General features: G+C 36.6%; 1 long non-coding RNA gene across 42 annotated transcripts in view; it reads left to right on the top strand.

Annotated features, from left to right (window-relative positions):
- The window catches only part of LOC106871257 (uncharacterized), a 434,384-nt gene that overhangs the window by 282,115 nt on the left and 138,697 nt on the right, over nt 1-13,572 (top strand). For 39 of the 42 annotated variants that reach the window (XR_016237577.1, XR_016237575.1, XR_016237593.1 and 36 more), the window contains one exon: nt 5,285-5,391. The exons of the other annotated variants lie outside the window; for them this stretch is intronic. This is a non-coding gene — a long non-coding RNA (uncharacterized LOC106871257). The remainder of the gene's footprint in view (nt 1-5,284; nt 5,392-13,572) is intronic. 42 annotated transcript variants of the gene reach the window in all.

Consider the following 13,572-nt stretch of genomic DNA (forward strand, 5'->3'; position numbering starts at 1 on the left):
TATGTGTGTGTGTGTGTGTGTGTGTGGTGAGGTTTGTGTGTGTGTGGTGAGGTTTGTGTGTGTGTGTGTGTGTGTGTAGGACAAGAGAGACGGAATCGTCTGATATCAGTGTATGAAATAGAACTACAGTTCAGAGCATTAAAGCACGGTGCTATGAGAGACTAAGAATAACATGTCAAACAGAATGAAAGCATATACACATCCTGTCCTGATCAGCAAATTCCTCTGAATAGGAACCACCAAACTGAATTGTGTCTTGAATATTGCCTTGCAGGGCCCTGGGGATGCTGAGAAGAGTACTATAACGTTAAATTTGCGTGAGTACGTGACATAATCCTACGCAACTGACCTTGTCAAAAGCATTTGTAAGGTCGATGAACACCACAAACAGTGGCTTCCGCTGCTTATTGCACTTCTGCTGCTAACGAAAGGAGACGTTCGACTATTACAGATATGTATACGTATATGGATGTTTATGTGTGTATGTGTAAAGATATATATAGATATACACACACACACACACAAACAGATGTATATATATTCACATATATATACATATACATATATATATATATACATATACATATATATATACATACATAACATACACACATACTTATAAGCACACACACACACACATATATACATAGCATATATATGTGCATGTGTATATAACTATATCTGTTACCGAATGTTTGTATGTATGTATGTATGTATGTATGTATGTATGTGTGTATCTATCTATCTATCTATCTATCTATCTATCTATCTATCTATCTATCTATCTATATAAATTTTGCGTGCATATATATATATATATATATATATATATATATATATATATATATATGCATACAAAATTTGTTTAAAGGTTTTATTTTTCAGTGGGGGTGGGAGTCATTTTTCCATTCGGCAGAATAAATGCTAGACAGCAGACGACAACGCCATGTCGAAGCAGACGGTTAAGTATTTCTGTAGATATTAAGCGGGAAAATGTGTCAGCAGCAATGATAACGGATCTTGTTGACATAACCCACTCCACTCTCTTACTCTCATTCTCTGGGAATCTGTCTGCCTGTTCCTGTCTTCTCTCTGTCTATCTATGTTTCCATTTCTGTCTTTATCAGTCACCCACTATTTAAATAGCTGTTTCTAGCTCCTATCTCTCTCAGTCGATGTCGCACCCGTTTTTCTCTAACTCATGGTTCTCTCTTTCACCCACTTCTCTCATTCTCTCCCCATTTCTCTCTTTAATTCTTTCACACTTACTTTATAGCATTTACCCTCCCCTTTCTTCTTTTTCTTCTTCTTCTTCTTCTTCTTCTTCTTCTTCTTCTTCTTCTTCTTCTTCTTCTTCTTCTTCTTCTTCTTTATCTCCCTCTTTAACCTTCGATTCTCTCTTTCTTGTCACCTTTATCCATACTTCCGTTTGCCCGCCATCATCTCAAGATCACCGCCATATTGATTATCTGTAGTCATTCATTTTGCTTTGCTGTCTATGTATTCTATATTTCCCTTTTATTTTTTGTTCTGCTTTTGAGTTTTCTTTTCTATCCTCTATATATATAAGTTGATCTTTCAGCTTCTCACTTACTCCATAACTCCCACTCCCTACTCCCACACGCGCGCACACTCACATATATACAAGTTATATATTACATATCAAATGGATATACATACATACATATATATATATATATATATATATATATATATATATATATATATATGAATTTATATATAACCTATATGTACACATGTGTATATACATAAATATATATATATATATATATATATATATATATATATATATATATATATATATACTTTATTTAAAAGCAGCAGAAATATAACAAAAAAACCGTTACTCTGAGTTTCACGTTCCCGTTCATCGGACAGTTTTGTTAGAATGTCCGATGAACGGGAACGTGAAACTCAGAGTAACGGTTTTTTTGTTATATTTCTGCTGCTTTTAAATAAAGCATATTACTCTACCTCTGGTATTTGAGTACTCTTTTTTCCACCTTGTTGCACATTTCATGTGCTTACTCCGGTATATATATATATATATATATATATATATATATATATATATATATGTGTGTGTGTGTGTGTGTGTATGTGTATGTATATATATATATATATATATGTGTGTGTGTGTGTGTGTATGCACAATCATATGCACACATATATAAAAATACTTACATGCACTTATGTTCAGGTATACATAAGTATACACAAAGGTACACAATGGCATACATACATACACACATTATACACAGGAAGCAATGTGAGTGTGCGTCTGCAAGTATGAGTGCGTGTGTGTTTGTATGTGTGTAAAGTGGGAAAAGATGAAACAGTTTAAAAGGAAAGGAAAATACAATACCATCCTACATACAGTACAATGTATAATAACTGGTATGATTTAGTAAACATGGTATATCAAATATATATACTCACACGTATATGTATTTGTATACACACACACACACACACACATATATATGTATGCATATATACATATACATGCATACGCACACATATATTAAATGTACGTTAGTCTGTATCCATTTATGTGCATGCACACACGTATGACATGGTTATGTGTTAAAAAGCTTGTTCCCAAACTATTAGTTCCGAGTTCTGTTCTACTGTGTGGCACCTTCTCCAAATGCTATTTGCTACATCTCTCTTTCTCTCTCTCTCTCTCTGTCTCCCTCTCTGTGTCACTTTCTCTCCCTTTCTCTCTTTCTCTCTCTCCCTCTTCCTGTCACTTTCTCTCTCTTTCTCTCTCTCTCTTTCTCTCTCTCTCTCTCTCACTCTCTGTATGTATATATAAAGAGAGAGAAAAATGGTTGTGTGATTTTGTGTTTGTGCTTGTCCCCCACCACCACTTGACAACCGGTGATCGTTTGTTTACTTTTTTCTAACCCAGAGGTTCGTCAAATCAGAACAATATGGAAATTGCCATCTTGATAATAAAAAAAAGTAATGTGATCGTTTTCTTCCACTAAAGCCTCCAGGGCGGTACCCCAGCATGGCCACAGTCCAATGACAGGATCAAAAGATAACGACAATATAAACATATGTATTTCATAAGTATATAAAATAATGTATTGACACAAGGCCAGACATTTCAAGGGAGCGGATAAGTAATCGACTTATTTATGTATGTATAATTATATATATATATGGAGGCGCAATGTGGTTAGGGCAGCGGACTCGCGGTCATAGGATCATGGCTTCGATTCTCAGACCGGGCGTTGTGAGTGTTTAGTGAGCGAAAACACTTAAAAGCTCCATGAGACCCCCGGTAGGGGATGATGGCGAACCCTGCTGTACTCTTTCGCCACAACTTTCTTTCACTCTTACTTCCTGTTTCTGTTGTGCCTGTAATTCAAAGGGTCAGCCTTGTCACACTTTGTGTCACGCTGAATCTCCCCGAACAACTACGTTAATGGTACACGTGTCTGTGGAGTGCTCAGCCACTTGCACGTTAACTTCACGAGCAGGCTGTTCCGTTGATCGGATCAACTGGAACCCTCGACGTCGTAAGCGACGGAGTGTCAACAACAAATTATATATATATATATATATATATATATATATATATATATATGCATATAAATCCAAGAAAGTTAGGGGTTGTGAATCCAACCCCCTAAGGGATAATATCTATCCAATATACTGCCGGAAGAATACCCAATTATTATTAGACTAGTGTTTTTTCTTTGTATTACCAAATGCAATAAATGGGTGCGGGTAAAAAGATATTTTACCATTAATTTATATAGCAATAAGAAAATGGAGGGGAATAGGTGGTATTCATCAACTTGCAGAGATTGTATTGTGTCAATTTACCTGTTTATTTGTTTACTAAAAGGACAATAATAACAATATACAAACACATGCGACATATTATGCCATATCAGTAATTTTAAAAGGACATCTAGTGACAGAAAATGGGAATATGATTTATCTTATATCTTTTATGCATAAGAGTGCGGACAAGTCGACACCAGTAGTTATTTTCTTTCTTAAGCCTGGTACTTACTCCATCGGATTCTTTTCCCCGAACCGCTAAGTTACAGAAACGTAAACACACCAACACCGGTTGACTAGTGGTGGCGGAGGAGAAACACAGACACGAAGACACACACACACAGGCACAAGCGTGGCTGTGTGGTAAGAAGCTTGCTTTCCAACCACATGGTTCTGGGTTTAGTCCCACTGCGTGGCAGCTTGGGTGTCTTCTACACCATAGCCTCAGGCAATAATAATAATAATATCGAAAAATATCTTAGAATGACATCCCAGGTTCGAAATTTCCCCAAGACACCTGATGAAGGCTGGAGGGTATATCAGCCGAAACGTTGTGTTAACAACAAACAAGATGAAGACAAATATCCGTCAAATGTAAATAATGTAAATATAGAACTGTATTACAAAAAATAAGTCTTGGATCGATTTGTTCGACTAAAGGCGGTGTTCCAGCATGGCCGCAGTCAAATGACTGAAACAAGTAAAAGAATAAAACAATATATTTACGACGAGCTTCTTTCAGTTTCCGTCTACCAGATCCTCTCACGAGGCTCTATTCATAATAGAACAGTTATCGATTTCGTATATTGGTCAAGTAATGGCTGGTGTCTGAGTTTTATCATTCTCTATGGCAACTACATTTGATAGCTACCAACTGTATTGTATTTTATTTCTATTGTTTCCAATACGTAGCCTCACCATTTTCATCGTAATCTGGATTTCACATTTGAAGTGTTTAACAATATATCTGCACTTTCTAAGTTCAGATTTCGCTTGGATCGGCATATATTTCCATTGCTGTTCGTAGTCAATAATTTTACACTAAATTCTGAAGTTGTTACTCTTTAAATCTGCAGCCCTGTGCCAAGGTTAAAAATTTTTGTTTCCAATTTCTGTGGATTGCAGAATCGGCAGAGTACTCAGCAGGAAACTTTCCGTTATTTATTGCTGTTGTTATTGTTTAACTCCGAGTTTGCTTTGTTTGACCATATCATTCTTCCTTCAGACTCCATACTTGGTTTCTCTGGTCGTCACGACGGGAGGTTGTGATTTCAAAGACAGGCATTTAACTGCTATAATTCTTTGTCAAGTCAAATGGGGAACTATTATGTACCGAAAGTCAACTTTTATTAATATTTCTATGAAACAAACATCATGAATGCTTTGATTAGATAAAAATGTAGTTCTGTTTATTATTGGGTATTTAAAATGTATCCTCATTATTATTATTTTTTTTTTTCAGAGAGTCTTCATTTGTCAAGTGAAGCAGAATGAATGTAACGCACTTCTGAAGAGAACCGGCTAAGTTTTATATCCCAACTTCCTGTTATATTCGAACTTGTGAATGAAGTAAGCCAAATACATAATCTATGTAGAGAATTTATTTTGAAACAACATCAAAGATGGGTGTGGAAATCAGTTTGCAAACTCGACAGGCATACTATTAATCTCTGGCTCATTAATCCCCTCCTGGAATGGCGTAATTATAGATATGTTAATAGAAGCGCTGAATTAAGAGGTCTTATATTTTGTCTTTATCCATTTACATTCTGAGTTCAAATTCTTTCACGGTTGACTTTTCTTTTCCTTCTTCAGAATCAATTTTGGTTGTTTTTCTAGATTATCTATTGGCCGTGATTTCGTCGTTAGCTCGTGGAAAAGGTGTTAAACAAAACGTTTTTAGATGCACCAATATACGAAATCGATAACTGTTCTATTATGAAATTTGTTTATTGAGCAACTTCTCAATCAGATAACACTTCTTCTGTATTGTTTATCGTCGAGTGATATACATTTTATAAAGATATGCACCAGAATTGACCGACACACATAGTCCCTATTTAAAAATATTGAATTGGGAATAATAATTAAAGTGATGCATGTTTTGCCCCAGTTATAATTCCTTAGGCCTAGATTCAGATTCCACCGAGGTCGACTTTGCCTTTCAGCTTTCGGAGTCGATAAAATATAGTATCACTTAACAACTGTGATCGACAAAATTTCAGGCCTTGTATCTATAGTAGAAAGGATTATTTACAACCAGATTATCTTAGACTTAGTAAACCAATAACGACATTTTTGTCAAGGTTACGTTAGTGCGTTTGTTTTGACATATGTTCCTTCAAATTGCCCATGTGTAAGATGGATTATTATGTCATTTGAGTGAGGAAATATTCGTCTATATTTAAAATGGAAAGAGGTGGGTGATGCTGTGACAACCACAAGAGAGAAGTGAGACTCAAAGCAAACATTACTTCAACCAATTTCTCAGAGCTGTGAGATTATATTTTGGTTTACACCACTTATATATATATATATATATATATATATATATATATATATATATATATATATATATATATATAGGTAGATAGATAGATAGATAAAAAGAAAGATAGATTGATAGATAGATAGATAGATAGAGAGATAAAAGAAAATAGATCAAAGGTTCTCCTCGAAGTATTGGGCTCAAAAGGCCGGTTTCTGTGGCCTATGTATTTTTCCCGAGATAGGACGCCGGTCCGTCGGATGATTACTCATTTTGCCAGATCAAGAACACAAGACATCACCCGGTCAAGGACTCGAAACTACACTCTTATTATGATGAATGCCACACACTTACCAGTAAGTCATGCGCCTCTACAAACATATGTAGGTATACATACACACACACACACACACACACACACACACACACACACATACACACACACACATACACACACGCACACACACACACACACACACACACACACACATATATATATAGAACAAAACAAAAAATGGAACAAGAGCGTAACAGGCGACAACAAAACATCCGGACGATACAAAGAAGGACAGGAGCAAAACAAGGACGGGTCATTCGGAGCTTCCTATCCTCAGTCGAGTTCCAGATCGTTTTGCAGTTTCGGCCGGTTACACTCGAGACTGCTCCAATCTCGCCGGCCCCAAGAAAATCTAACCTAAGAGCACTAGACGCCTTGGAAGAAAGCAAGCGAATGTATAAGAAAACAAGGACAAAAAAGCGGAGAAATGGTACACAATTACAAATACAAACAACACGACATTGACAGCAGGTGTCTTTTGACTAAGGACGAATTAAATTAAGCTGGCGTGTGTGGAAGTGAAGCCTTACGGCAAGAACATAAGAGATAAAAGTCATGGGTAGGAATAAAAGAGATACTACACGGATGATAGTCGAACCATGGAAGAAAGGTCAGGCTTTGCGGAACACCGGTCACGTGGAAGGAGAGGAGAGAGGTAGGGGCAGAGGGATTGAAGTAATATTTATCCCCACTTAAACGTGGAGATTCTGTTAGAAAGAACTATGCTACATAAATACCAGGAGAGAAATTCTCATATTGGCCTGTTCTGACACTGCTTTTATATACATATATATATATATATATATATATATATATATATATATATATATATATATATATATCGCTGGCGGTGGAGGTAAATCGGTGCTAGCTCTAGCGGTCGAGCGTCTATAATTAACAAAACCAAAGAAGGTCAAAATCACGTGATCTACTGGTTGGGCGCTGGAGGAGGCGGCGATTTTTGTCTCCTCACTAGTGATATAAACAAGAGTGCATTTTGCACCAAAAGCCAATATGAGGGTTTCTCTCATGATATCTATCGCAGTATAGTTTGTTCTAACAGAACATCCATGTTTAAGAGGGGAAAAACATTACTTACAGATATATATATGTATGCAATCACATAACTAGTATTACTCTCTGTATGCCTTTGTTAGTGTGTTCGTATACGTGGGTGTGTTTGCTTTGATCGACAGTACTTTGCCCCTAATATGTGATCTTGTGCATATAATAATATATAATGCTCGCTGAACTGTTAGCAGACACATGTCGCAAAGCATTTCGTCAGTCTTTGTGTTCTGATTTCAAATTCCGCCAAATTTGACCTTATATTTCATTCTTTCGCGGTCGATAAAATAAATACTAGCTGAACGCTGGGGGTAAATATAATCGACTAGTCTCCGCCCTCAAATTTCAGGCCTTGTGTCCCCAGTAGAAAGAATCATGCGCTACATGTTGGTTGTATGTGCGTAGTAAAGCGTGTGATTCTCGTTTTGTGTTCTTCTATCAAGATAAATAGGTGAAGTGTTAGTTTTGCTGATGGGAGAAGCCATATTGGCACGATTTGTTTGTCTGTCTGTCTGTCTGTTGTCTCTTTCTCTCCAGCTTTTCTCCCCCAATATCTCTCATATACTCCGACGTACACATTCACACACATTCAAACACATACACACACACACAAGCACATATACATACATGGATGTACAAACACACACACACACACACACACGCACACACATCTTGTCTTGTTGGCACTCCGTCGCTTACGACGTCGAGGGTTCCAGTTGATCCGATCACCGGAACAGCCTGCTCGTGAAATTAACGTGCAAGTGGCTGAGCACTCCACAGACACGTGTACCCTTAACGTAGTTCTCGGGGATATTCAGCGTGACACAATGTGACAAGGCTGACCCTTTTGAATTACAGGCACAACAGAAACAGGAAGTAAGAGTAAGAGAAAGTTGTGGTGAAAGAGTACAGCAGGGTTCGCCACCATCCCCTGCCGGAGCCTCGTGGAGCTTTAGGTGTTTTCGCTCAATAAACACTCACAACGCCCGGTCGGGGAATCGAAACCGCGATCCTATGACCGCGAGTCCACTGCCCTAACCACTGGGGCATTGCGCCTCCACTACACACACACACACATACACAAAGAAGTATGTATCACATTTACAAATACACACGACATATAGGAACTACATCGATTTTCTGGACCCTTCCTATCCAAGCTTTTCTGGATTATTTATGTTCCTTTACGAGGTGTGATCACCTTGGTCAACTCACTCGGATGTTGCATAAATATTAAATTTAATTAAATAATTCAACGAAATACTGGTACCTGCACATTAATATAATCCAGTGCGGATTATTAGAGGCCCGGATCATCTGTGCTTGGAAAGTCGTTATTATATCTCTAATAATACTAAAGAGCGGCAATATATCCTATTTCTCTACGGTAACTGTTAAACTTAGCGCTGCATTTTAACGCGAGTTGCTTAATATTCAAGGTTGCCCCTGTTTATAGCCTGAAATGTAATACCATACTTTAATACCTATTTTCAGACTGGTAGACAGAGTAGAACACAGCAAAGTGACTTGTCTATCAATAGTGGCAGGCTAGGGACAAGATGTGAAGTGTCAGTCCCATAGACATTAGCTTTGCGAATTTCCAACATTGTTTTCTAGAACTAATACAGACACACACAAACACACATGCAAACACAGGCTCATACGCACACACACACACACTATATATATATATATATTTTTATATATATATATATATATAAATATATATATAAATATATACTTCAGTGAGCTTTAACATACATAATGTAATGAGCTAAAAAGTATCAAACATTGAAAAATTGCACCCTTAAAAACGGAAAAAAAAAAAATCGTTACCGTTAATAATTACTGAGTTGCTCGTCGTTGCCGGGCAAGTTTCACAATAGAATACCTTTATTTCAATGGGTTTGTTTTTCATTTTATTCTATGTCAGACCATGTCTTCCCGACGGAGAGGAATCTTGATCAGGACGCATATCCGCATATCCGCATTATTTTGGGATTTATAATGTCACGATAAACGAAGGTTTTGGGTTTTCTATTTAGTGCATAGATGTGAATTTTTTTTCTAACTTCCAACTCTTGGACATTCAACATAAAACCAACCAACAGTGAAGCAGGGCTCTTCAAGGATTAAACCGGCAACTGAAAATGTTTGCCCTTGCGATTTGTTTGAAGCTTATGGCAAAAGTAAGATTCGCTGGAAAAGAAGTATTTGGATTGAAATGTGACGTCGCCCCCTGAGTCTGTGCGACAGAGACTAGTGTGCGCTTATCATCTAATCCAGTGGTTCTGAACGTGGGTCCATATGCTCTCTGGGGCTTCATATAAGATTCTGTGGAGTCTATGCAAGCAAAATAGTAAATTGGGTACTCACAGTAGAAAACCAAGTGTGCATGAAAAAAATCTTGCTTTAGATAAATTTATTGCAAGAAGCATACAGGTTTCGTTCTTCTACATTTTACAATAATTCAACCTGAGCAAGTTACTGTGTGGAAAACAAAATAGGAATTTTGAAAGAAGTGTCTCGAAAACTAGTTTTAAAAGTCAAACGGCTATGAGGTCCACAAGAGTAAAATGGTAATTAAAGCGATCCACAGATAAAGAATGGTTGAGAAACACTGATACAATTGATGCTCGGGTTTCCCGTGAGACCATACAACGGAACCTCGTGTTCGCATATCATCAAGTCTATTTCTTCTCTGTTCGGGTATCACCTGATAATGTGTGAGGGTCTTTCGACTTCGTCGTCCTAATGAAATTCCTTACACACATGCATACACCCACACACACATACACACGCATACACACGCACGCATAGGCGTATACACACACACATAAAGACATACACACACTGAACGTGAGCGATATATACATTCAGAAAAGCAGTGAGACAGGGTGTGGTAAATATATAATAGAGAAGGCGAAAGTTTACAATGCGAAAAGCGTACAAAAACAGAGAGAGGCAAGTAGAGAGGGAAAAAATCTTTTCTGTTGCTGTCAGAAATTTTGAAATTTTAAGATAAAGTGAAAATTTTCAAATATTGATGTAATTTTTCAATTTGAATTCGATTTTGTGATTCATTTCGTAGACGGAAACTAGAAGAAGACCGTCGTTTATATATTATATTATATTATATATATATATATATATATATATATATATATATATATATATATATATATATATATATATATATATATATATATATATATATATATATGCATATGTGTGTATATGTTTGTGCGCCTCTGTTTGTCCCCCCAATATCGTTTGACAACCGATGCTGGCGTATATACGTCCCTGTATCTTAGCAGTTCAGCAAAAGAGCGTGATAGAATAAGTACTAGGCTTACAAAGAGTAAGTCCTGGGGTCGATCTACTCGACTAAATGCGGTGCTCAAATGAGTGAAACAAATAAAAGAATAAAATAATATATTGTGTGTGTGTGTGTGTGTGTGTGTGTGTGTGTGTGTGTGTGTGTGTACATATGTAAATATAGGCTCATTGATATATTACGTGTGAGCGGTGTTGGGTGAGTTTGTATATACATTTATAATCACAAACATGCATATACGAATACACACCTATAGAAGAAATATATGTATTCATACGTATATATATATGAATAAGACTGGGAATTACCAAAAGGCAGAAATTACTACAGCCTGTCACTTGTAAGTGGATACGACTAAGTTGCCTGTATAACGCTTTTACTAATTGTTTTGAAAGACTACGTACTCGGTGGGTATTCCAGTGGGCCAAGTGTGGCATCTGTCGAACTAATGCGATGAAAAATTAAAGTCACAATCACCCTGCATTTAGCTCGATTAAAAATATACAATATAATTTAATAATTATGCAAAATTATATACATATATATATGTGTGTGTGTGTGTGTGTGTGTGTGTGTATAGATATAGATACATGTAAGCATTCACACACACGCACGCACATACACATGTACACACACACACACACATATATATATATACACTTACGTATTTATATGTATTTATGTGTGTTGAGTATGTCTAGGTGCACGTAGCTAAATAGTTAAGAAGCTCACTTTGCCATTTCGAGGTCGTGCGTTCAATCTCACTGCGCGGTATCTTAGGCAAGTGTCATTTTCTGTAGCCTGGGGTCGGCCCATACTTTACGGAAACGGTATAGCAGTTTTTCGAGTAGATTGTATCGGTAACTAAAAATTGTGCATTTTCGTCACACATTGTATCACAGTGAATCCGCTCAAGAATTATGTTGAAAGCATGGGTTAAAGGAACTGTTGCTTCAGTTGATCAGACAACCGAACCCGCTTCACATACACACATATGAGGATAGAACCGACTAAGGGAACATGTACTGCTGATGCTTATCCTCTTTTATATACTACTCTGAGTTTGGTGCAGGGCAAAGCTCGACTTTTGATATCTATATATATAAAAATGAGAATGTGTGTCTGTCTGTCTGTCTGTCTGTCTGTCTGTGTGAATCACTAAAACTCGAGAACTACGCAACCAATTTCATTCAAATTTTACACATGCCTTACTTAGGGTTCCAGTTGTGTTTTAGTCAAAAAAAATTATTAACTTCTTGCAGAGTTCGAGCACACGGCAACATAATATCTCCTCCACTATTTAAGTATTACGTGTCAAAAGTGAAACGAAAACACTCATGTCAAATACTTTCACTTTAAAAATGAAACTATTCCACTAACTGAAACAATCACATTTCGATACTGTAGTGACAGATACTTTCATAGAGAGAGAAAGAGAGAAAGAGAGAAAGAGAGAAAGAGAGAGACAGAAAGAGAGAGAGAGAGATGTATATGTAAACATATACATGTATATGTACACCATTTCGATACTGTAATGACAGATACTTTCAGAGAGAGAGAGAGAGAAAGAGAGAAAGAGAGAGAGAAAGAGAAAGAGAGAAAGAGAGAGAGAGAGAGAGAGAGAGAGATAGAGAGAGAGAGAGATGTATATGTATACATATAGATGTACACGTATATGTATATATATATAGATCTATACATACATGTATATGTATACATATGTGTAGATGTATATATATATATATAGATGTACATGTAATATGTACACATATATACATATATACATGCATACAGATATCTATACATATATACACCCATCACACACACATACACATGCACACAAACACACACATTAGTCATTTGTTTTCTTATCCAAAACTACGTCAAAAGTACTGAATGAATCTTTATGAAATTTGGAAATTATATTCTTTGCATAACGGCCATAACTCCCATGAAAATTCATATATTTTTGATGTTGATGAAATTTTAACCCGAACATAACAGATGAGCATTATTTAGAAAATGATGTCACACGTTATCGAGGCTACCATTCTTTCTGGATGTGCAAAAGGGGATGACGTCTTTATTCCAAGAATTCCTCTTACTCCATCAGGAGCAGACATTCCTTTTACATTCAGAAGACTACAATTCCCCCTTCGTGTGACTTTTGCCATGTCCATAAACAAATATCAGGGTCAAACACTGTCTGTAGCTGGTCTTCTCTTGGAAGAGCCCTGCTTCTCACATGGACAACTGTATGTTGGCTGCTCAAGAGTGGGCAGCAACAAAAAACCTATTTGTATATGCTCCACAAGGGAAAACAAGGAACATAGTTTACAATGAGGTGTTATAATCACAACAGCAAGAAAGTATGTACATGATCACCTTCTTTTACGAAACTTCATTGACTTTCATATATTTATATTGATATACATATATATACATGTGTTTGGGTGCGAGTGTGTATATACATCTCTATATATAAAGATGATGTGTAGTCTAGACGGCGTTTTTAGATTT

Source organism: Octopus bimaculoides, chromosome 20, assembly GCF_046866305.1.
Source record: "Octopus bimaculoides isolate indiv1 chromosome 20, ASM4686630v1, whole genome shotgun sequence".
Classification (NCBI taxonomy): Eukaryota; Metazoa; Mollusca; class Cephalopoda; order Octopoda; family Octopodidae; genus Octopus; species Octopus bimaculoides.